We start from the raw sequence: 6,562 nt of genomic DNA, 5'->3' as shown, positions 1-6,562 counted from the left end.
TTTACCAACTCTTTTGTCATTAACAGGGGGCTATCCCCGACCAACTTTCTCTGGAAAAAATCACCTTAGGGCTTTAGTTAATTAGTCTCCTGGGCATGATAGGAGTGTTTCAATTCAAACCCCTCTGATGGCTTTCTAGCTTGCCTGACAGGCTTATCTAGACTCTTGCAGCTACGCATGTGACTGTTTACAGCCTCCCAACGGTAAGAGACATGGGAAGCCTAAAACATTCTAAAAATGTAGAGCCTTTCAAAGAGTTAAAAACTATTAGAGTAGTGCTGGTGTAGGATTTCATTGTTAAGCCAGTGCTTGCTGCCAAGTGCCCATATCCCTTATCCATTGTACACCTGAGAGTGCATTAGTTAACATAGTTGGAATATAAGAAAAACAAGTAACAGCCTTGGAATTAACCACATCAGACCTTTGAGCTAGTTAGTTCTTTCTTTGTTGTAACTTACTGCACCTTTGCTCTGTGAGAATGTAACTCTGATTAGCACTTTCTAAGGCTGACATAGATTAAAAATATAAAGAAAAAACACTTCAAGAGAAAATAAGTTTTCTGGGTGAGCAGCCTTTATCAAAAAAGGGTCATAAAATGTCCACAAGCCTCCAAGGCCAGATATTGTACACAACATTGTTTGTGGAAAAGGTATGCAAAAAAAATCCTGGTTTTGATAATGACAAAACAGATGTAATGTTTGGGCTGACTCTGTATGACTTTGCACTTTCATTTCCTTCTATGTACAAGTCAAGGTATAAAAGTTCCTTTTAAAAATAAAGTTATGGGCCTCGCTCACTGAAGCTTGGTCTCCCCATGTCATTCTTTTTTTTTTTTTTTCTTTTCCCTCCTTTTCTCTCTGTTCTTCTTTCAGGAAGACTCCTTGGGGCACAGGGGCTCTCTGAGTTCACTTTTTTGCCTGGGCTTCTAAGACCTGATCGGGAAGGCGCCTTGAGTCTTCACCAGGGAGGGGGCGCCCTGCATCCTCACCCCACCGAGAGGGCGCCTGCAGCCTCCATGAACAGAACAAGTTCCGTGCCAGGAGATTTATTGTCTTTCTGTGTTTAACAAGAAAGATCAAGCCCTGCTCTCTGCTTTGCTATCCTTTCTCCTAGGTCATCATCCTGAGGGTACCCCTGGATCCTGCTGGGGCTGGACCCCGGCAAGTGGTGCCCGCACAGGGACCCAAAGGTAAGTCTCCCCCATTGTACAGTTTTCGGATGGCTTAGGACCCCACTCAGGGTGTCACAGACCCCCTTACATAAGATAGATAGGGTGAAGAGTGGAAAGTAAAAATCTTTTCGATAAAGAGATAAAAAAGATAGTAGATTTTATGACATGGGTAACTCTAAAACTAAAAAACAAAAACTTTTAATAAAAATAATCTTAAAACTGTTAGACAAAAAAAGAGTTAAGGTTAAAAAGGCTATTCAATCTTTTTTTACATTTGTACAAAAACAGGAAAAAAATTTTTTTTCCTCTCTGCTTCATTTATTTCTATCATTCTATCTTCTACCTCACTTATCCTATCTTCTGCCTCCATTATTCTACTGTTGGCTCCCTCCAGAGTGTTTTTGATCTCATTTATTGCATTATTCATTATTGATTGACTCTTTTTATTTCTTCTAGGTCCTTGTTAAACTTTTCTTGCATCTTCTCAATCCTTGTCTCTGGGATATTTATCTGTAATTCCATTTTGTTTTCAAAATTTTGGGTCATTTTTACCATCATTATTCTGAATTCTTTTTCAGGTAGACTCCCTATCTCCTTCTCTTTTGTTTGGTTTGGTGGGCATTAATCCTTTACCTGCTGAGTGTTTCTCTTCCTTTTCATCTTGTTGAGATTGCTGTGTTTGTGTTGGCCTTTCTGTATCCTGGCAGTTTGTGGTTCCTCTTTATTGTGGAGATTCCTCCCTGTGGGTAGGGTTGAATGTATGGCTTTTTGGGTTTCCTGGTTAGGGAAGCTTGCTGCAGCATTCTGGTGGATTTAGCTGGATTTCTTCTTTCTGGAGTGCCAATAAGTGTCCAGTAGTGAGTTTTAAGATGAGATTGATGTGACTTTGGGTAGCCTTTATATTAAAGTTCTTGTGTTGCTGGAGAATTTGCATGGTATGTCTTGCTCTGGAGCTTGTTGGCACTTAGGTGGAGGTCAGTTTCAGTGTAGGTATGGAAGCTTTCGGATGAGCTCTTATAGATTAATGTTCCCTGGAGACAGAAGTTGTGCTGTTCTCAGATTTTGGGCTTAAACTTCCTGTCTCTGGTGTTCAGTCTTATTCTTACAGTAGCCTCAAGACTTCTCCATCTATACAGAACTGATGATAAAACATCTAGGTTAAAGATGAAAAGATTCTCCACAGTGAGGGACACCCAGAGAGGTTCCCAGAGTTACATGGCAAAGAGAAGAGGGAGGAGGGAGATAGAAGTGACCAGGAAGAGAAGAGGTGGAATAAAAGGGGGAGAGAACAAGCTAGCCAGTAACCAATTCCCTATGTGTTCTCCACAGTCTGGAACCCTCAGAGAGGTTAACAGAATTACACTGAGAAAAGAAGAGGGAGGAAGGAGACAGAAGTGACCAGGAGGAGAAAAGGGGCAATCAAAAGGAGAGAGACAGATCCAGCCAGTAATCAGTTTCCTAAGTGTTCTCCATAGCCCAGAACACACAAAGAGATTCACAGAGTTGGGTAGAGAAGAAAAGGAGGAGTTGGAGTTAGAGGCGACCTGGTGGAGAGAAAGGAGAGTCAAAATGGGTAGAGAGCAATCAAGCCAGTAATCACACTCCCAAGTAAAAATAGGTACTGAAGATTTTGTTTTTAAAGGTACAAAATTGATCACAAATACCAAAAAGCAAAGATTAAAAATCTAGAGTAGAGGTTAGACTCTCAAAAATACAATATTGTAAAGTTAAAAAATAAGAAAAGAAAGAGCAAAAAAAAATACAATATTAAGAAAACAAAGTCACAAAAATTATAAAATATATATATGAAGTTTGCTTTAAACAGTTTCTTTTTTTTGCAAGGTAATAGTAGGTTATAAATATGAAAATTAAAGGAGTAATAGAGGACTAAAAATAAAAAATAATACATTTTAAAATTGATAATAGTAAGTATATATCTAGTAATTTCTCTGGAGCTGTTGTGGGCTGTGTGGGATCAGTTCAGTTTCAGATAGTTTCTTGATCCAGCTAATAATGGTCAAGATCTATAGGCCCCTTCCAATATAGTCGGTGCTGACTACGGGGTTTTAGTTTGTTGCACCTGTCACTTCTAGAGCTGTTCCCTTTGTTTATTTTAGCTTCTTCATTTTGCTGGTCTTTTCAGTGTCTAATTTCCCCCCTGACTCAAGGGGGCGTAAGTGGTCACTTATTTAGGCTCATTTGTTCAGTCATGCTGTGGGGAGGGAGGAACAGTGCAAACATATATCACTGGCATGTGTGGGGAGTGCTCACAGTGTCTTGGCCACACTGGGTTTGCCTGCACTCACAGCATGTGCGCTTTCCCAGTCTACACTTCTCAGGCTCTAGGTTGCTCTGACGGGGAACTGTCTGAGGTGGGCCGTGCGTTGCGTGCCCATCCCAGGTCTAAGCCGCTCAGTTTCAGGTTCTCAGGTACTCCACAAAGGTGCAGACTTGGTTGGGCCTGCGTTTTGTGCCCTTTCCAGGTCCGAGCATCTCAGGCAACGAGGTGGTTGGTGAGCGCAATCTCCCCAGGTGGTGAGTGCATCTTATCACCTCCCCAGTCCCAGCCGCTCAGTTTCCTGGATGGTAGCAGGCGCGCCTGTCTCAAGTGTGCTGTGTGTCTCTTCTGGAGAGCTGATCTCTGTCTGTGACTCTCCCGGTGAATGTCAACCATCCAGAATCCCAAGAAGTCTTAGTTAGCGACTGGAAGCCTGCTTACAGTTTGGTAGAGGATGCCTCTCTGGGACTGAGATTGTCCCTTTCCAGCTCTGGTTGCTCCCCCGCTGCGTCCCTGTCTCTGGTGGGGGATGGGCTGGCCCACAGTCAGCTAGCTCTCCTCTGGTATTTGCTCAGTCCTTTGTTCTGTGAGCGTGCCTGGCAATGCCTTAGGTTAAGGCTTTTTGCAGGATAGTTCTCTCTCTTTCTCTCTCTTTTTTCTCTCTCTTTCTCTGGCTATCCCACAGTTTGGGTTGCTATTTCACATTAGTTCCCTCTGATTGCCCTCAGGGCATTCAAGCCCAGTCGTTACCCTAAGCAATGCAGCCTGTGCCTCCCTGTTCAGCCCCCGCTTGCTGGTGGTGGATGGGAGAGCTAGGAGTTGCTGTTAGGCACATAATCTGAGGGTTTTATTTATTTATTTATTTATATTTTCTTCCCATTATGTTGCCCTCTGAGATTCCAAAACTCCCCACAGACCCACTGGTGAGAGTGTTTCCTGGTGCTTGGAAACTTCTCCTCTTTAAAACTCCCTTACCAGGCCAGATCTCCATCCCTATCTCTTTTGTGTTTCTTTTTATCTTTTATATTTTGTCCTACCTCCTTTCGAAGACAATGGGCTGCCTTTCTGGATGCCTGATGTCCTCTACCAGCATTCAGAAGTTGTTTTGTGGAATTTGCTCAGGGTTCAAATATTCTTTCAATGAATTTGTAGGGGAGAAAGTGATCTCCCTCTGTCATTCCTCCACCAACTTAGGACCTCCTAATGAGGACCCCTCATCGTTTCAGCTTTAACCTGTTTGTGTTTGGGGATATAAAGTGAGTTTCTTATAGACAGCATATAGTTAGACCATGTTATTAAATCCATATTTCAATATACACCTTTTAGTTGAAGTTACATTTGAAGCAATTACTAATAAATAGCAGTGCCTGTTATTTTGTATTTGTTTTGATATGACACCATTTCTGTCCTTCATCTCTCCCATTACTGCCATCATTTGTATTTAGTTTTTTTCTGTAGCTTATTTCTGTAGAGAGTTTTGACTCCCTTCTTATTTCTATTTGTGTATATTTTAAATATATTTTCTTTGTGGTTATCACAGAAATTGCAATTAATATTCTAAATTTATAATGTTATATTTCTAATTGATACAATCTTGTCTAAAACAATATATAAAAATTTTACTCATGTGTATTTTTCCAAAAACTTTTGTTTTATCACAAATCCATCTTTATACATTATGTAACCAATAATGCAGATTTATTGTTTTTATGCATTATCTTTTAATTCATATAGGAATTAAAAAAAGAGTTACAAACAAAAATAAAATAAAACTGGAATTTATATTTATTTGTGTGGTTACCAATACTGTAATTCTATATATCTTTTTATGTCTTTGAATTATTGTTTAGTGCCCTTTCATTTTATCCTAAATGAATCTTTTCAACATTTCTTGTGTGGTAGCTCTACTGGGTCCATTGGTAACAAATGCCCTCAGCATTTGTTTATCTGGCAAAGGTGTTTTTATTTTTAAAATTTTCTTGCTGCTTTTAATTTTTTTAATTGAGATATAGTCAATGAACAAAACCTATGTAAGCTACAGGTGTAGAATATAGTGATTCACAATTTTAAAGGTTATACTGCATTTATAGGTATTATGAAATATTGGTTATATTTCTTGTTATGCAATTTATCCTCATACTTTATTTATTTTATACATTACAGTCTGTACCTTTTAATCCCCTACTCCAAAATTTCTCCTCATTTCCCCTCTCCCAATTGGTAACCACTAATTTGTTCTCTATCCATAAGTCTGTTTCTGTTTTGTTATATTCATTGGTTTGTTTCATTTTTTTAAATATTCCATATACAAGTGATGTCAAAGAGTATCTGTCTGTCTTTGTCTGACATTTCATTTAGCATAATGTGCTTTAAATCCATCCATGGTGCTTGTTGCAAATGGAAAAATTTCATTCTTTTTATGGCTGAGTAATGAAAAATGAAAGTGAAAGTTGCTCAGCCGTGTCCAACTCTTTGCGACCCCATAGACTATACAGTCCATGGAATTATCCAGGCCAGAATACTTGAGTGGGTAGCCTTTCCCTTCTCCAGGGGATATTCCCAACACAGGGATCGAACCCAGGTTTCCCACATCGCATGAGGATTCTTTATCATCTGAGTCACCAGGGAAGCCCAAGAATACTGGAGTGGGTAGCCTATCCCTTCTCCAGTGGACCTTCCTGACCCAGGAATTTTGACCCTAGAATCGGACTGGGGTCTCCTACATTCCTGCATTGCAGGTGGATTCTTTACCAGCTGAGCCACTGAGGAAGTCCATGGCTGAGTAATTATATATATATATATATATATATATATATATATATATATAAAATATATATATAAATATATATATATATTTCTCTGTTGATAGACACAACTTGCTTCCCTATATCAGCAATCATAAATAATGCTGTTAGGAACACTGGAGTGCATGTATCTTTTTGAATGGGTGATTTTGTGTGTGTGTGTGTGTGTGTGTGTGTTGGATGTATACTCAGAAGTGATATTGCTGTGTCATGTGTTCAGTCACTAAGTCGTGTTTGACTCTTCACAACCCCATGGACTGTAGCACACCAGGCTCCTATATCCTCCACTATCTCTTGGAGTTTCTCAGA

Source organism: Bos mutus, chromosome X (assembly GCF_027580195.1).
Source record: "Bos mutus isolate GX-2022 chromosome X, NWIPB_WYAK_1.1, whole genome shotgun sequence".
Lineage (NCBI taxonomy): Eukaryota > Metazoa > Chordata > Mammalia > Artiodactyla > Bovidae > Bos > Bos mutus.
The sequence above is the reverse complement of the archived record's forward strand: the minus strand, read 5'-3'. Positions refer to the sequence as shown.